This window comes from Bubalus kerabau, chromosome 1 (genome assembly GCF_029407905.1).
Source record: "Bubalus kerabau isolate K-KA32 ecotype Philippines breed swamp buffalo chromosome 1, PCC_UOA_SB_1v2, whole genome shotgun sequence".
Taxonomy (NCBI): Eukaryota; Metazoa; Chordata; class Mammalia; order Artiodactyla; family Bovidae; genus Bubalus; species Bubalus kerabau.
Window position 1 is genome coordinate 25,515,160 of NC_073624.1, and position 18,962 is coordinate 25,534,121.

Sequence of the window (18,962 nt, forward strand, 5' to 3'; positions counted from 1 at the left end):
GAGAAACCTGTATGCAGATCAGGAAGCAACAGTTAGAACTGGACATTGAACAACAGATTGGTTCCAAATTGGGAAAGGAGTACGTCAAGGCTGTATATTGTCACCCTGCTCATTTAACTTATATGAAGAGTACATCATGAGAAATGCTGGGCTGGAGGAAGCACAGGCTGGAATCAAGATTGCCAGGAGAAATATCAATAACCTCAGATATGCAGATGACACCACCCTTATGGCAGAAAGTGAAGAAGAACTAAAGAGCCCCTTGATGAAGGTGAAAGAGGAGAGTGAAAAAGTTGGCTTAACACTCAACATTCAGAAAACTAAGATCATGGCATCTGGTCCCATCACTTCATGGCATATAGATGGGGAAACAGGGGCTGACTTAATTTTTCTGGACTCCAAAATCACTGCAGATGGTGATTGCAGCCATGAAACTAAAAGACACTTACTCCTTGGAAGGAAAGTTATGACCAACCCATGCAGCATATTCAAAAGCAGAGACATTACTTTGTCAACAAAGATCAGTCTAGTCAAGGCTATGGTTTTTCCAGTGATCATGTATGGATGTGAGAGTTGGACTATAAAGAAAGCTGAGAACTGAAGAATTGATGCTTTTGAACTGTGGTGTTGGAGAAGACTCTTGAGAGTCCCTTGGACTGCAAGGAGATCCAACCAGTCCATCCTAAAGGGAATCAGTCCTGAATATTCATTGGAAGGACTGATGTTGAAGCTGAAGCTCCAATACTTTGGCCACCTGATGCAAAGAGCTGACTCATTTGAAAAGACCCTGATGCTGGGAGAGATTGAGGGCAGGAGGAGAAGGGGATGACAGAGGATGAGATGGTTGGATGGCATCACCGACTCAATGGACATGGGTTTGGGTGAACTCTGGGAGTTGGTGATGGACAGGGAGGCCTGGCATGCTGCGGTTCACAGGGTCGCAAAGAGTTGGACATGACTAAGCGACTGAACTGAAAGCCCCAGAATTTTTGGCACCAGGAACCAGTTTTATAGAAAACAATTTTTCCATGAATTGGAGGTGGGGGGGTGGGAGATGGTTTCAGGATGATTAAACCAATTTCATTTATTGTGCACTTTATTACTATTATTACATCAGCTCCACGTCAGATCATCAGGCATTAGACCCTGGAGTTTGGGAGTCCCTGATGTAACTAAAGTTACTCTTCGTTTGCGTGCATGCTCAGTCGCTTCAGTTGTATCTGACTCTTTGCAAGCCCACAGACCATAGTCCGCCATGCCCCTCTGTCAGTGGGATTCTCCAGGCAGGAATAATGGAGTAGATTGCTATTTCCTCCTCCAGGGGACCTTTCTGACCCAGGGACCGAACCCTAGTCTCCTGCCTTGTAGGAGGTTTCCCCACCAGGGAAGCCCCTTACTCTTAGTCTGCCAGTCCCTAAAATAGGTATGATAATAGTGCTGTCAGAGAGAAAAAAACTTCCCGTTCTAGGTTCTTCTGCTGTGTGATACGTGCTAAGTTGCTTCAGTCGTGTGCAACTCTTTCTGAGAGGTCTATGAATTAAACTGACATGAGGAAATCAGACAAAAGTTTAATAACATGTACACACAGGAGAGACCCAGGAAAGCTGTGTAGCCAAAATGTCTGAGGCCCTCCCCTTAAATAGCAGCTCCAGATAAGGACAAAAGCAGATGTTGGGGGTGGTGGTTTGGAACTTCAAAGGGGAGGAAGGCAATTGACATAAAGATGGAAAAGCAGATGCTTGGTAAATAAATGTTTACTTGGGCCCTGCAGAGACCACAGGACACAGAGAGGACCCCGGGCTCCAGGCCCTGCCCAGTGTCCCCCATCACACCCAGCCCATATTCTTTGCAGATCTCTCTGGTAATTATCCCCTGGAAATTCTAGGAACCCGCCCTCAATTTAAATTCTTTCAGGCAGTTAGGGCAAAGGTCAAAGGGTCTTCCTGAATATTTTGAGCCTTGATTGTTTTCAGCTTGAAATAACAGGCATGCTAAAGAGATATTTTGATGTGGCCAATGCAAGGAGATCCAACCAGTCCATTCTGAAGGAGATCAGCCCTGGGATTTCTTTGGAAGGAATGATACTAAAGCTGACACTCAAGTACTTTGACCACCTCATGCGAAGAGTTGACTCATTGGAAAAGACTCTGATGCTGGGAGGGATTGGGGGCAGGAGGAGAAGGGGGTGACAGAGGATGAGATGGCTGGATGGCATCACTGACTCGATGGACATGAGTCTGAGTGAACTCCGGGAGTTGGTGATGGACAGGGAGGCCTGGCGTGCTGTGATTCATGGGGTTGCAAAGAGTCAGACATGACTGAGCGACTGAATTGAACTGAACTGAAGGTTCCTATCTCCCTGGTGGCTCAGAAGGTAAAGATCTGCCTTCAATGTGGGACACCCAGGTTCGATCCCTGGGTTGGGAAGGTCCCCTGGAGAAAGAAATGGCCACCCACTCCCATATTCTTGCCTGGGAAAACCCATGGACAGAAGAGTCTGGTGGGTTACAGTCCATGGGGTCGCAAAGAGTCGGACATGACTGAGCAACTACCACTTTCCTTTCACTGTACAGTTCCTATCTCACTGGGTCATTGTGAGAAACTGAAAAAAAAAAAAAAGTGTAAATCACTTGGCCCAATGAACAGAGCCTCATCAGTGCTCAATACACATGAGCTAAATTCAGTGGCCACTTTTCCTGAGACTTGTCTGTGATGGAAATTAAGAGATCTGAGTATAGCTGACTGTGGACCTAGGCCTGGAGGACAGGCGTTTCTCCATACAGGAGAGACTGTGTACCAGGAAGAGGGAGGCAGGCCGAGGAGAACCAGAACGTCAGGAGGAGAGTCGGAGACCAGGGGAGAGGCCGTGGTCGCCTCTGGGTGAGCAGCTGCGTGTCAGAGCTCCCTGAAGCTTCAGCGAGATGGAAAAAAACGACCCACTTTTGAGTGAATGACCTTGCACCTGAACTCCTGTGCTCCTTTATCTTTCACTCTCTTCTTATAATCTGTTTCTGGATCCAGGGCTTCCTTGTCACCCCTAGAGTAATCCCCAGGTGTGTTGTGGGCACACTTCACAGGGAACAGCCCCATTGCTAGGGTGACCATTCACCCCGAAGTCCCAGCACAATGTTTTTCATATCATCTTAGAATTTCCATGCTTCCTCCACTGGGAGGGGTCTTTCTTCTCCAGATTCTGGAAGGGAGGTGTTAAAGGAACACACGGGCTGAGAAGGCAGACAGACCTGAATCCCAGCTCTGTTACCCACGAGCTGTGCAGCTGCAAAAAAGCTCTTTAATGTCTCTGAGCTTTTGTTTCCTCCATGGTGAACATGAGGATGAGAATACCTGCCTCATAGCATTGTTGTTGCTGTTTAGTCGTTGAGTCACGTCCTACTCTTTGTGGCCCCATGGACTATAGCCCACTGGGATCCTCTGTCCATGTGATTTTCTGGGCAAAAATACTGGAGTGGGTTGCCATTTCCTTCTCCAGGGGAATCTTCCCAGACCAGGGATCGAACCTGCATCTCCTGCATTGGCAGGCGGGTTCTTTACCACTGAGCCACCCGGGAAGGCCTGGGGTGGTAATCTCATAGCGTTATTATGCGATTAAACTTGAAAATGCAAAGTACCTAACCTGCTGTCTGGTATTCAGTTAAATACATAATAATTATTTTTTTCTCATCTCAAAGAACCCCGAAGCATATAATCATTTAATGATATGGAAATGATAAACACAAAGATCCATAGAGTATTACATAGCTGTTTACATAACACTTTCTCATCTAGAAAATAGGAACAACAACAGTAAAGCCTCGCTTGCAGCATGGTGGGGATTATGTGACACAAAGATCTGGTGTTATATCTTTGTAGACAGTTTGACTGTGACTATTATGAAGGCAAAGGGCTTCCCAGGTGGCGCTAGCAGTAAAGAACCCAACTACCAATACAGGAGACATAAGAGACGTAGGTTCAATCCCTGAGTCAGGAAGATCCCCTGGAGGAGGGCATGGCAACCCACTCCGGTATTCTCGCTTGGAGAATCCCATGGACAGAGGAGCCTGGTGGGCTACAGTCCATGGGGTCACACAGAGTCAGATACAGCTGAAGTGGCTTAGCAGAGCACAGCACCGCACATTATGAAGGCAAATATGAAAATGTTGAAGGCTACTTTCCATCAGGTGAGAAATCTTGGTGCCAGATGCTGCAGTGAGCTGGAACACTCGAGTGTGGGTCTCCATTGAGGGCCAGATAGAAATCCTTAAAACTAAGAGACAATGTGCATCTAAAACTTCAAGCGGGACTGCCTGCAGTCCAGCCAGCATTGCCAGGATTTGGACATAGAGACCCTGCACAGACCGACCCTGTGACATGGAGCTCTGGGTGATCAGACCTTCCTCAGCAATGATGGCTTTGCACCAGAATCATTGGTGTGAACGGATTCCCCGGTGGCTTGGCTCAAGTGATAAAGAACTCGCCTGCAATGCAGGAGCCATGGGAGACTTGAGTTTGATCCCTGGGTCGGGAAGATCCTTAGAGAAGGAAATGGAAAACTACTCCAGCATTCTTGCCTGGAAATCCCATGGACCAAGGAGTGTGGTGGGCTACAGTCCATGAGGTTGCAAAGAGGTGTACATGACTGAGCAGAGACACAAACACTGGTGTGAAAGAGGTTGGAAGTAAAGATACATCCAGACATGTCAAAAGTCAGGAGAAGCATGGGCAGAACAGGCCACTGGTAAGATCTTCCCTTGTCATATAAAGAGGGAACCCAAGATCAGGCGCCTGCCCAATGTCAACATAGGAATCCAGCAATGCTGCTGCTGCTGCTGCTAAGTCGCTTCAGTCGTGTCCGACTCTGTGCGACCCCAGAGACGGCCTCCTACCAGGCTCCTCTGTCCCTGGGATTCTCCAGGCAAGAACACTGGAGTGGGTTGCCATTTCCTTCTCCAATGCATGAAAGTGAAAAGTGAAAGTGAAGTCACTCAGTCGTGTCTGACTTTTAGTGATCCCATGGACTGCAGCCTACCAGGCTCCTCCATCCATGGGATTTTCCAGGCAAGAGTACTGGAGTAGGGTGCCATTGCCTTCTCCGAATCCAGCAATGACCCGTGTCCAAACACCCTGGTGTGGCTGGCATGGTCAACCTAGCTCTGTTGGACACAGCTACTGCATTGTCCCTGAAGTTTAGAATGTGTTCCCTGCCCTTCACGAGCTGCAGGGCTTTCTGCCATTCCCTTTGGTTTCTCCATTCCCATCTGATTTCCCTTTGCATCTAGATACTCTGCACCTGGGAATCAGTCACATGCCATATGCTGAAATGCCATAGCTATAGAAAGCTGGACATTAATCCAAATGCTATGTTAGCACCACAATTAACTGGTAAATGAGGACTTTTCAAAGAATCTAGGCCCTCTGTTATATCACATACCCAGGACTGGTGTGCCTTCCACCGACTGGGATGCAGGGAATGGGAGCCAGGCTTTGACCAGTCTAAGCCACTGGCACTGATGATACTGATTTCCTGCCGTGAAGGTGAGCCTCTCTTAGAAGACAGTGAAGGTAGAAGGGAAAAAGAGAGAATTCAAACAAACTCTGCCTCCTGTCTTTCCTTCTCACCCAGCGCTTCCCACACACCATGCACATCCCATCCACTGAGCCTTGCACTGGCCATTCTTTCCGCTCGGAAAGGTGATAACTAATAAAAGGAAAACTCACTAAAATGGAGTCAGCAGGCCAGAAGGGGGCGCTCCCAAGCACATGCCGTTTGAAGTGGAAGCGACTGGGATACTTCCCCTCGGATACAGTAGAAGTGACTAGGATATAGTCTCCCGCAGGAAGTGACTGTACAACTGCCAGCAGGAGGAAGAAAGATTTTCTCCTTCCCTGGCAACAGCTCAGCCAATGAAAAACACTATACTTCAACTTCCCAGTTTCCTCCAATAGACTTTCTGTTTACAACAGCCCCTCCCAACTTCCCCTTCTCCTCTATAAAACCGTTTCCTCTCCTTTGCGTCACTGATCTTGCCTGTGGTCCTCAAAGCTGCATGTCCTGAACTGCAATTCTTTGTTGCTACTGAATAAATCCATTTTGCTGGTAAAATAAGTGGCCGTTTTCTTGTTTTAGGTTCACAGAATGCTATTCCCTAAGATGCTGCATGGTTCATTTTTTCTCTGCTCTTGAGGAACCATCTCTGGGAAGCCTTTCTGGCCACTCCCTCTGGACTCGCTCCCCGTTTTCCTGTTCTACTTTCCAACACAACATTAATTATCATTCAGTGAACTAAATCTCTCACATGTTTGGTTTATCTTTTGCCTCCTCTCATCAGACCTTAAGCTCTGCTGGAGAAAAAATTTTTGCCAAGTCTAATCACTGCTGTATCTTTAGCAACAAGCATTTACCTGGCATATAGTAGATGCTCAGTTATTTGTTCCAAGTGCAAACTACAAATTGGCACTTGCCAAGAGCATTTGCCCTCTGCCTCTGCAAAGACTAAGCCCTCTGCTGCTGCAGCTGTTGACCTTCAACATGCCCTGAAGAGAGTTCAGGGTGGACAGTAAGGCACTCTGTTCCAGGGAAATTGGTGGAACAGGTCTTTAGATAGTTAGATATTTTCGTGGTTTCATAATCCCAATCCTTGCATCTCTTTATATTTACAAAAGCACTAAATCCCCTCATGTTGACATCAGCTCCTTGGCACGAGCAGAAAACCTTTTGTAAAATACATGCTTGATTGCACTGAACTCCCCCTTCACCAAAATTATATTGACCTCCCCCACTATTTCTCGGAATAGTGGAGCACTTTCTCAGAACTATCTGGGGTGCTGTCTCCCATACTGCAGTCTTTATTTTGCCCCAAATAAAATTTAACTCAAAATTCTTGCATTTTGCATCTTTTTTTAGTTGACACAAGGAAGGAAAGGAGGAGATGAAAGGGATGATAAAGGTATGAAAAAAAGGCAAAGTTGACATTTTTGCCCCCAGACTTTCCATTTAACTTAACAGACTTTGTTTCCATCTGTACTCTCTGCTGAGCCCCTGGTCACATCCTGGAGTAGTGAGTTAGTGGTCTCTCTCACTCAGGACCTCCAGATCTGGTTGTGATCTTTTTGAGAACAGGTGGGAAGCAAGTGGTGTGAGAGAGATGTGGGATCACAGGAAGGAGAGGCCAGTGACTGGCTCAGTGGTAAAGAATCTGCCTGCCAATGTCTTACGGAAGATATTTTAGGTGGCATTTTATGGGATAGAGGAAGTAGGCTATTGTGATTTATAATAAGAGATGTATACTTGGTGTTCATCCCCTTACCTGGCACAGAGCTTCTAAAACCTTAGAATTTCATAAGTGATCAGAGAGATAAAGGTGTCTTTTGTTATCCATAATACACATCTGAGTTTATGTTGGTGGTGGTTTAGTCGCTAAGTCATGTCCAACTCTTGGGATCCCATGAGCTGTAGCCCACCAGGCTCCTCTGTCCATGGGATTCTCCAGGCAAAAATACTAGAGTGGGTTGCCATGCCCTCCTCCAGGGGATTTTCCTAACTCAGGAATCAAACCCGGGTTTCCTGCATTGCAGGCCGATTATTTACCAACTGAGCTATGAGGGAAGTTTATGTTCATGAGATGATATTTACAAAGGCCCTAAAAAACTGCAGGATGGGAACGGAACCAGCTCTGTGACCAGAGAGTTGAAACTTTCCGAGTGACTTCATCCTCACCTCCATCTCCGTGAAGAGAGAGGACTGGAGTCTGACTTAATCAGCAGTGGTTCATGTGTTTATCAGTCATGCTGACATAAAGCAGCCACTGTGAAAATCCTGAACAATGGTTTTTGGAGGGCTTCTGGTTTAGTGAACAGGCAGCAGTGCTAGGAGAGTGACCCTCTTCCCTGAGCATCTCTTCCATCCAGCTGTTCCTGAGTTGTATCTTTTTATAATAAACTGGTAATCAGGTAAATTTTTCCCTCGTGGCTCAGTGGTAAAGAATCCACCTGCCAATGCAGGAAATGTGGGTTTGATTCCTTGGTTGTGAAAATCCCCTGGAGAAGGAAATGGTGACCACTCCAGTATTATTGCCTGGGAAATCCCATGGACAGAGGAGTCGGATATGACTTAGTGACTAAACAACAACGATTTGGTAAGTAAACTGCTACTGAGTTCTATGAGCCACTCTAACTAATTAATCGAAACTGCAGTGGAGTTCCTAGTAACCTCTGATTGATAGCTGGTCAGTTAGAAGCGTAAGTGGCAACCTGGACTTACAACGGGCATCTGCAGTGGAGGGAGAGGACAGTCTTGTGGGGCTGAGTCCTTAGCCTGTAGGACCTGATGCTGTCCCCAGGTCATAGCATCTGAACTGAGTCGAATTGTAGAACACGGCTTGATGAGCGGAGATCCCACCTGTCTGGTCACGGTAGTGTCAGTGACAGAGTAGAGGAGAACTGACATACAGGAGGGCTTTTCCCTACACAGTGGGGGTTGGGGTGTACACAGGAATAAGTGCATGAAAGCAGGCAGAACGGGGTGTGACTGAAGAATGTGGACGCTAGACAGGAGGCCAGAGAGGGAGGCCAGGTTATGATGTCAGGGGAGAGGTCCAACTTCATTGGGAGGCAGTCCGGAGCTAGGTGGTTTCTGTTGGAAAACGGCCGGGGTCACTTGGTGCTGGAAGGCAAGCCTAGTAAGGTTTTTTATTTTTTTTCTTTATAATGTGGACCATTTTTAAAGACTTTGTTGATTTTTTTACAATATTGTTTCTGTTTCATGTTTTGGTTTTTTGGCCATGAGGTATGTGGGATCCTAGCTCCCCAACCAGGGATCAAACCTGCACCGCCTAAATTGAAATGGGAAGTCTTAGCCACTGGGCTGCCAGGGAAGTCCCATGCCTAGCGAATTTGAAGGGAAGGTTGGCATGAGGGGCTCTGGCAGGGGAAGAGCCCTCAGGACACCACTGCCATTGTCCCCAGTAAATTTGGAGGGCCTGACCCGGACAAGGGAGGCCAGGGAAGGCATTTAGGCACGTTCCAGAAGCAGATGTGACAGAACATGAAGACTGACTGACCCAGGGACACAAGGAAAGTCAAAGACGACCCCGACTTTGAGCCTGAATGCACAGAGGAATGGAAACTGAACGCAGGGAGGAAGAGGCAGAGGGTGTGCGAACTTATCTATCCCCAAAGTTCCAGGTGACTCACTCTCATTTATTTTCCTTTTGCTCTGAAGCTTAATTTTAATCAAACACCACTAATAACCACACATCCATCCCCACTATACCAAGATATGTGGACATTATCACTTTAAAAACACCCCCATTCAAGACACCAGGGCTCCGCCTTGTGGCTCTCCTGAGACACCATCTCAAGAACCGTTGCCTAGCAGCAAGGTCTCAGAAGAGCATAGCCCCCTCTGCACCTAAGTTCCAGTTCTCCTAAAGAGGGGAGAGGCCCCATCTCTGCTGGGAATTCATTCACCTCAAGGTCGAGGTGGGGACGGAGCTCAGTTCTAGTCCATTAAGCTGAAAGCTCCTTCGGGGGAACAAAGGAGCAGCCTTGCCGGTTGGGCTGACGGGACTCACATGCTTCCCTCTGGTTCACCCTCATGCTGAGTAGGAAGCCTTAGGACTGGGATACCGAGTCAGCCACCCAGTCGGTTCACCCATCCAACCCCTCAGCCATCCTGGGGTACATGAGATGCAGTTACACAGAACGCCCGACCACGTGTTCCGAACCGAACGTCTGTGTCAATGAGGCAGGACTGCTGAACTGCTGAACTGAGCCACCTCTGGCATGTCCCCGAACCCGGGGTGCCTCAGTTTCTCCTTCCGTTGGAAGCGGATGATGCTACCCTTCACCAACCCACAGGGCAGCATGAACGTCTAAAGACAACGTTTTTGCTGTGTGCATTGAACCCCCGGCCTCACAGGGATGTGGTGGAAACGCAGTTGGTCTGTGCACACAAAGGGCTTGTCCTGTTGGAGGGACTATTTATTGCGGGGGTGGGTCGGGGGCAGGGGGGATCTCAGGATCAGGCCCGATTCCAGCTTCCCGGGCCCCAGCCTCCATCGCGGTTTCCTTTGTGCTCCGCTTCCTTCTTGCTGTTGGCCTCCGGCGGTGGCTCTGCTCTGTTCTGCTGCAGATGGTCCACCCCCGCCAAACTCCACCCAGGAAGGGTTTGCATTTGTGATTGGAAAGAAAGGGCATTAAATAGGTCTGATAGACCCAGGCTGTGAAGCCCCAGGACGCTGGAACACCCACCGCAGCGGCCCGAGAAAAGCAAGCTTGTTATTTTCCTTTCTCAACCATCCAAACAGGAAGCTACCTGTGGCATCTAAATTGCAAAGGCAAAACGTGGAGCCTGCGTTGGACCTATTGGTTTGGGATAATTGGGAAAAGAGCAGGGAGCTTTTATGGGTTGAGCTGAGCCTGCCGAGTCCCGGGCCCCATGTGATGCAGCGGCTGCTGTGATGGGGTTCAGGAAGCCTGTTACTTTCCCAATTGATGCCAAGGAATAAGCTTCAGCCCTGAGCAATGGCAGAAGATGGGAAACACTGTATCAACTACAGCCTGAAAACCAGGGCTCTCCTTCAACTGGCAGAGTTACTAAGAAGGTAGTGCAAATTGAAGGGAGCCGGGGACCAGGTTGCAAAGGGAGAAGCCCAAGTAGGAGGCTCCATGGCCCTTCCTGAAGCATCGCTGGAGTTAACGCGCCTCCATGCTCGCACTGCGGCTCCCTCTTTTTTAGAAGCCAAGACTCCAAGGGCAAGAAGTCGGTGAGAGGGGAGAGCTGATCTGACCTTCCCGCAGCCAGGCAGGGTGCCAGCCTGCACTAACAAGGAAAGCATTCCCTTGAGGTCTTGGGTCTGTCTGACTCTGTAACTGTGGAGAACGCCCATCGGCTTCCTTCCTGGGGATTCTGACACTAGGATTCTCTCTCTTAACTCTCAACGAGTTCAGCCTAAGGCATGTTAGAGACAAAAGCTCAGAAGGAAGAGAAAGGTTTAAATAGAAAACAGAAGCTCGACCCATGTCTGACATTCACCTTTGTATGCAAAAGGAAGATTTGACTTTCCATGGTTTAGTTTTGTTCTATTACTGGGAAGGGCACCTTAAGCACAGGGGAGGGTGTATGCTTGTGTCTACATTTGCTTTTCTTCTCCCCTCCCTTCTTCAAGCCTCACATAATTGTGTAGTGAAGCATTCAATCCTTTCCCCAAACTCTCTTGAGAAGATCCCTCTCCCAAATGAGTTGTGGTCTTTGCTGTTCCCCTCCTGTCAATCATTTTTGCAAATGTTCCTTTGAATTCTGCTTCTCTAGGGTTTACCCCAGGTAGGTCAAAGCCATCGTGGCTCAGAACCCATGGGGCGAGGACAGGGTGTGAGAACAATGGTGCTGGAGCAAGCCAGGAGCTTCATCTTCTGATACTTAGGGTCACCTATATTCTCGGTCCCCTTGGTTATCAGTGTGCCTTGAGACTATCTCGATGGCCGAGGCTGGGTTTAGGGAGGATGAAATGAATCCTCCAGTGGCTGTGGGCAGCCTAGGGGCCCCTCATTCATCCCTCTTTCCCACTTAGGAATGGCAGTGAGTCGCAGAGTGACATGGGAGAGAGGTGACCGCCAACCTACAGATGCTAAAGGGTGGGGAAGAGGTACTTTAGAACCGGAAATACCAGGAGGTTCTAGCAAGTCAGTGCCCCAGCTAGAATCTGGCACATTTTTAGCCCCTAGGACAACATCTGTATTTGCTGACTTAGCAGGATGGTGGGGGAGCGACACTGGGCAACGAGGGGCCTGAGGACAAGCTCAGATATGGGGGAGCTCGGGTTACAAGATGAGCAGAAATGTGGCTAAAATGCAGCCCTCACTTCACTGTTTCTCCAGGAACTTCTGTGCCGTTACATGTCAGCACCACAACTCAGAAGAGCCAGCATGAGTTCTGTGGTTTCATACGATTCAGCTCTTGCGGGCAAATGTTTTGAAAGGATCTGCCAGGTTGTTTTCTTCATCTGAAGGGCTTGTAGTAGTGACTCAGTCAAAGTCATAAGGAAAATGTGCATCTGTCTCCATCAGTTCAGTTCAGTCACTCAGTTGTGTCCGACTCTTTGCGACCTCATGAATCGCAGCACGCCAGGCCTCCCTGTCCATCATCAACTCCTGGAATTTACTCAAACTCATGTCCATTGAGTTGGTGATGCCATCCAGCCATCTCATCCTCTGTTGTCTCCTTCTCCTCCTGCCCTCAATCTTTCCCAGCATCAGGATTTTTTCAAATGAGTCAGCTCTTCGCATCAGGTGGCCAAAGTATTGGAGTTTCAGCTTCAACATCAGTCCTTCCAATGAACACCCAGGACTGATCTCCTTTAGGATGGACTCGTTGGGTCTCTTTGCAGTCCAAGGGACTCTCAAGAGTCTTCTCCAACACCACAGATCAAAAGCATCAATTCTTCGGCGCTCAGCTTTCTTTATAGTCCAACTCTCACATCCATACGTGACTACTGGAAAAGCCATAGCTTTGACTAGATGGACCTTTGTTGGCAAAGTAATGTCTCTGCTTTTTAATATGCTGTGTAAGTTGGTCATAACTTTCCTTCCAAGGAGTAAGTGTCGCTATACTTGGTTCCATTTTACCTTCACTTTTGTCTCATCATCCTTCATCATCTTACGTTACATTAAAAAAAAAAAAAAGTCCTGCAATTGTCCACGTCAGTCAGTCATCATGCAAGGAGCCTGGTGCCATGGAGAGAACACTGGGTTGGAAAATCTGGGACTCACTTTTTACTCACAGCTTCACCTTGGAACAGTCCCTTCTCCCCAGTTTTCTCATCCATAATCTGATAATAATACTATCTCCCTGCCTATCTGTCAGGGATGTTGTGAGACTCAGAAAGACAACTGTGTGGAAGCAATTTCTCTTCCTATGTCACCTACCTCTTTCTATCTCCACCCCCCCAATTCCAGGGTTCTTCATACTCTTATATATCAATGTATCTATTTTTTCATTTCCATCCAGGTATGGTTTTCATCCTTTGTTGTGGAGGCGGTCCTGAAAATGAATCTGTCTGGAAGAGAACCCTGTCCCTGAAGAGGAATTAATGCATCATTCTGGATGCAAAGGCTGATATCCCAGGAGCTGGTACTCCATTGGAGCTGGCACCCCAGGCACAGTGAACACTTCTTGTGATCAGTATATGTGGGGCCAGATACAGTGTCCTGTCTGGAAGACAATCCCAATGTTTGTTGGGACCACATATGGTTTTCCAAGGCTCTGCCCAATTAAGAACTAGCATGGGAGTTTCTTGATGGAATTGATGGAAGAACTATTTTTCTTTTTTTGCAAGTTGTTTCTTCTTTAACCTCTAGAACAATGTCTGGTGTACAGCAGACAGTAAGTGGATGAATTAACAAAAATAAGTAGAAGCAGTGGAAACCCAGCTTTTCCCCCTAGAACCTTCATGTAAGCCTCACCCATGAATTCTCCGCAGAGTCCTCATCCAAGTTTTGTGATCATTGTTGATTTGGAGCAGACTAGCTTTAGTAAGGGATTTCCAGGTGGCTCAGCAGTAAAGAATCTGCCTGCCAATGACAGAGATGTGGGTTCGATCCCCAGATAGGGAAGATCCCCTGGAGGAGGAAAGAGCAACCTACTCCAGTATTCTTGCCTGGAAAATTCCAAGGACAGAAGAGTCTGGCGGGCTACAGAGAATGGGATCACAAAGAGTCAGACATAACTGAGCACAGAATGATGGAGAAGAGAAGACAGCCTCGTTGAGTCAGCCTCCATCTGCTTTAAACCTCTGCTTTTAGGCTTCCCAGGTAGCTCAGTGATAAAGAATCTGCTTGCCAATACATGAGACACAGGAGACTTCGATCTCTGGGTCGGGAAGATTCCCTGGAGGAGGAAATAGCAACCCACTTCAGTATTCTTGCCTGGAAAATCCCAAGGACAGAGAAGCCTGGCAGACCACAGTCAATGGGGTTGCAAGAGTCTAAACCACCACCACCACCACCAGTTTTATCAAAAATTTCCAATAAGTTTACTCTAATAAAAAGAGACACAGACAAAATGATTAAGGCTTCCTTTTCTCTCCCCACTGCCACCACAATCACCAGAATCAATATAAAACATGAAAGCATAAGCATTTACTTATATAAATTATTAAGTCATGTAGAAAATTAATTATAAATTATATATTATGTAACTCATCTTATGTAAATATAATTTATATAAAGTTGTCAGGAAGTAATGTCTCCCAATAATATTCAGCTTGCAAGTTAATTAACTTGAATTCTCCTACTGATGTGATAGAGCAATGGAAGCAAAGCAAAATTCTAGTGTTAACTGTCACAAAGAAGTCTATAGGTCATGGAGTCTTTTCTTAACTAAAATCATCAATTAAGTTAGATCCCCATATTCCTACAAAACCCAGGAGATTTTTTTTTTCTTCCCAGAAATACAACATCTGTTATTTGTCTAAAAGGGACATGCTTATTCAGGCTTCATGGGGGAGCCTGTGCAAAGCTTTTCCTCCATCTCCACTTTGTGATCTGGCAGCCAGGTTATCAAGAGAGTGATGGATGCAGCAAACAAGCTTTTGATATAACCCAGTGTAGACATAGGGCTTCCCTGGTAGCTCAGCTGGTAGAGAATCTACCTGCAATGCAGGAGATTCCAGTTCAATTCTTGGGTCAAGAAGATCCCCTGGAGAAGGTATAGGCTACCCACTCCAGTTTTCTTGGGCTTCCTTTGTGGCTCAGCTGGTAAAGAATCCACCAGCAATGTGGGAGACCTGCCTGGGTTCTATCTCTGGGTTGGGAAGATCCCTTGGAGAAGGGAAATGCTACCCACTCCAGTATTCTTGCCTGGAGAATTCCTTGGACAGAGGAGCCTGGCAGGCTACAGTCCACGGGGTTGCAAAGAGCTGGACACAACTGAGAGACTTTCACTAATGTAGCCACTGGGGTTCAGTAAGGAAAGAGAAACCACAGCCAATTATCTAAATGGAGAAAACTGAACTTGAAGAATGTTTCCTGAGTAGCTGAGTAAGTCCCTTACATACGAACCTTTAGGTTGTGAACTTTCAAAGGTGTGAACGTGCATTCCTACGTCCAGTCATGTGAGTCACTTCTACTTGAGGAGGCTCTGTTAGTCTTTGAGGCACAGGTCTCAAATACAGAACAGCACAGGAAGGACGCAGCAGCCATTCAGAATGCAGTTCAGTGCAACCATCCCATCTATGATGAGAGAGAAAGAGCTACTATCCAGACATCCCTGGATCATTTTTTTCAAGCGGCTAGACAGAACTGAATCCAGCAAGGAACCAGAACCCGTGCCATCAACATCAGGCGTGAGTGAAATTTCAGCTTGCCCTCCATCTCCTATTGCTGGCGATCCTTCAGCTGCACCATCTCCCACCTCCTCCAGTCAGTAACTCTTCTTGCCTGTTCACTTGATATCAGCCCATGTGCTAGCTCTTGTACTATACTACTGTACTTTTCAAGATACTGCGCTGAAAGGTTAAAAATTTGTGTGTGTGTGTTTTCTATGTATTACTTGTGTGAAAAAGTATTACAAACCTATTACAGTACAGTACTCAATAACCCATTGTCTTAGTTGGCTACCTAGGCTAATCTTGTTGGGCTTGCAAACATGCTCTTGGAACAGAACTCATTCGTATGTAGGGGGACTGACTATAATTGTTTACTGGGGAGTGGAAGAGAACCTGCAGAGAAGAGCTTCCACCCCTGGGACTGAGGGGAGGGTGAACAGGGAAAGACTTTAAGGAGAGCCTGCAAAGCTGGGACTTAACCACTGTGGCTGCACGCTCTGGCCGCATGATCAGGGCGGTTCTAGAACCCTGGGAACTGCCCAGCAGTGTGGTGTAGACTTGGGGGTCACCTGCACACAGAGAGGCTGGCTTGCTAACTGAGCAAAAGAAGTCGTTTTCCTTCTCCAGCGCCCTCTACTGGCAGAGCTTAGCATCGGCTGGTTGGTCAAGGAGAAATGAACCCGCTATGGAGTCGCAAAGCAGAAAAGACGGGTGGAGCTTGGAGACAAGACTCAATAGCTCTCACATACCCAGGGGCTCATAGGGTAAAAAGTATTTCTGGGTTTTATGTATTCTAGCCATGAAAACTTCTCTGTTTTCACTGGGCTGCGGAAACGTGTTACAGCCTCTTCCCCATCTTGTGGCCCTGATTTATTTGCCGGTATTAAATGAAACCACTTGTTCCAACCCTGGCTCCAAGTTAGCATCATCCAATGAGCTTTTACGAATTACTGAGTACTCAGCACCTGCATTTTTGAAATCTGGTCAGGTAACTCTAATAGGCAGCCAGAGTTGAAAATTTCTGGATTAAGCAGGGTCAAGAAGGCAGGCTTCAGACTTCCCTGGTGGTCCAGCATTTAAGACTTCACCTTTCAATGCAGGCGTGCAGGTTCAATCCCTGGTCAGGGAGTTAAGATACCACATGCCTCATGGTAAAAGAAAAAAAAAAAAGTAAGGCTGCCACAAAAACAATGTTTTTAGGGGCACTGGAAACCTTTAAAGTACTGGGAGGATTTGGGGGCTATGTGGACATGTCTACCTGTGAAATTCCAGACACATTAAGTAACCCCACTGAGCTTCAGTTTCCTTCCCTGTAAGATGAGAGATGAAAAGAAAAATATGATTTGTCCCAACATTATTAGAAACAGCAAATAAGATGACACATGTGAAATATTTAGCACAGTGCTGGTAGATTAAATCCTCAATAGATTGGATTTATAATGACAGAAGCAGTGGCTATTTTCACAGGCAAAGACCACTTCTGCATAACATTCTCAGAATGTCTACCAAATGTGACACTTTGGAAAAGCAGAGTGTTACAGCATCCAAAGGGGCAAGATTTGTCAGGAGCATTGCCTAAGTGAGTAACAGTAACTAAGTTGGGTATCAGAAACAAGCAAGTGAATACCAAGCCATTAATAGATATGATAGCATGACCTTCCGTTTATCTGGAGTATGCTTCTGTTTTCAGAATGGCTTCACATGTATTGTGTTCTCCTTTGAACAGATCTGTAAGACTATTTGACTTAATGATGAGAGTGGGATGTTTGGGATCAGCTTTGCTGGCTTTGAACTGCTGATCTTTGACTTAGTAGCGTTGACACACATTTCTAAGCTCAGTATGGAGTTGTTTCTACTCCGGGAGGGGGCATGTCAGTAAACCAAACCTTAGATAATTTTGTGTCCCTGTGAATGTTCTGCTTGACAGCATATCTGGTCAGTCAATCTCCAAACACCAAGGCAGTTCTGGGCTCTATACTTACGTCCTGTTTTTTATTCTTCATCCCATAAACATTCCCCTCCCTTCTGCCTCACTTTACAGTTCTCTGGACCCTTGGGAACGGAGACTGCTTCATGAGGTTTTAAAAAAGTTTGTATCACATAAATTGTCTTCTTTATCCATGATAGCTGTGTGCCTTTGGGCAAGCTGATAAATCTCTCTGAACCTCAATAGTAACTTTTGTGAAACTGGACTTATTAAGAGGATTACATAAGTTTTTTTTAATACATTTAAAATATATTTATTTTTATTTATTTATATGACTGTACCAGGTCTTAGTTGTGTGATACGTGAACTCTTAATTTCGGCACATGGGATCTAGTTCCCTGACCAGGGACCCAACCTAGGCCCCCTGCATTGGGAGCACAGCATCTTAGCCACAGGACCACCAGTGAAGTTCCAAGAGGATTACATAAGTTGGTGAATAAAGGGCCTGGAACAGAACAGGTGCACATAAATGCTGGTTTGTTTTTTTTTAGGTCTAACTAAAGGAAAAAAATACCTTCTCTTCTGATGTCCAGGAGGTTTTCTGGATAAGATAAAACTCACGCTGCCATATGCACTGGGAATAAAGAAGGATCTGTCCAAATATTAAATTTAATCTCAAAAAGAAGCAACAGAGAAAGGAAAAAAAAACCTTGATATTTAAAGTTATTGTGGGTATGTATACTTAAACGTTGTGGAAGGTCATATAGTGTACCATTTTATTAGTCATTGGTGGAAACTTGGTGCACAGAGAACAGGAGGAAAAACCAAACACTGTCACTGCTTTGACTTGAAACAAGAAATGCTATTTTCGTAGAGCCAGTACAACTTGTTGAGTATGTTGCAGCAGTTAGTAGATTGGACTTCAGTTAGTAGATGGGCCTTGTGGACGTGTGTGTGTCAAGGGCAGATGGCATGGAAGAAGGAGAGTGTGGTAGACTTAATTACCTACTAAGGTGAGACAAGTAATGGTAACTGACAGGGATTGTACAAAACCCAAGAGCAGATACTATCTAGAGGCATTTGGTCCTTAGAAGATCATTGATCATTCCAAATCTTGGAATAAATCCAGCAATAATGAGACATCCAATAAAACAACTTCCTAGAATAGGTGTCACTTTTTGGTTTTCTTCTTGTGATCATGGGAATAGTCATTTTAATTTTTTAAAATTTATTTTTAATTGGAGATAATAGTTTTACTACCATATATCGCTGTGAACCAGCTGTTCAGTTCTGTTCAGTCACTCAGTCATGTCCAACTCTTTGTGACCCCATGAATCGCAGCAAGCCAGGCCTCCCTGTCCATCACCAACTCCCGGAGTTCACTCAAACTCATGTCCATCGAGTCAGTGATGCCATCCAGCCATCTCATCCTCTGTCATCCCCTTCTCCTCCTGCCCCCAATCCCTCCCAGCATCAGGGTCTTTTCCAATGAGTCAACTCTTTGCATGAGGTGGCCAAAGTACTGGAGTTTCAGCTTTAGCATCAGTTCTTCCAATGAACTCCCAGGACCGATCATCCTTAGAATGGACTGATTGGATCTCCTTGCAGTCCAAGGGACTCTCAAGAGTCTTCTCCAACACCACAGTTCAAAAGCATCAATTCTTTGGCACTCAGCTTTCTTCACGTCCAACTCTCACATCCATACATGACCACTG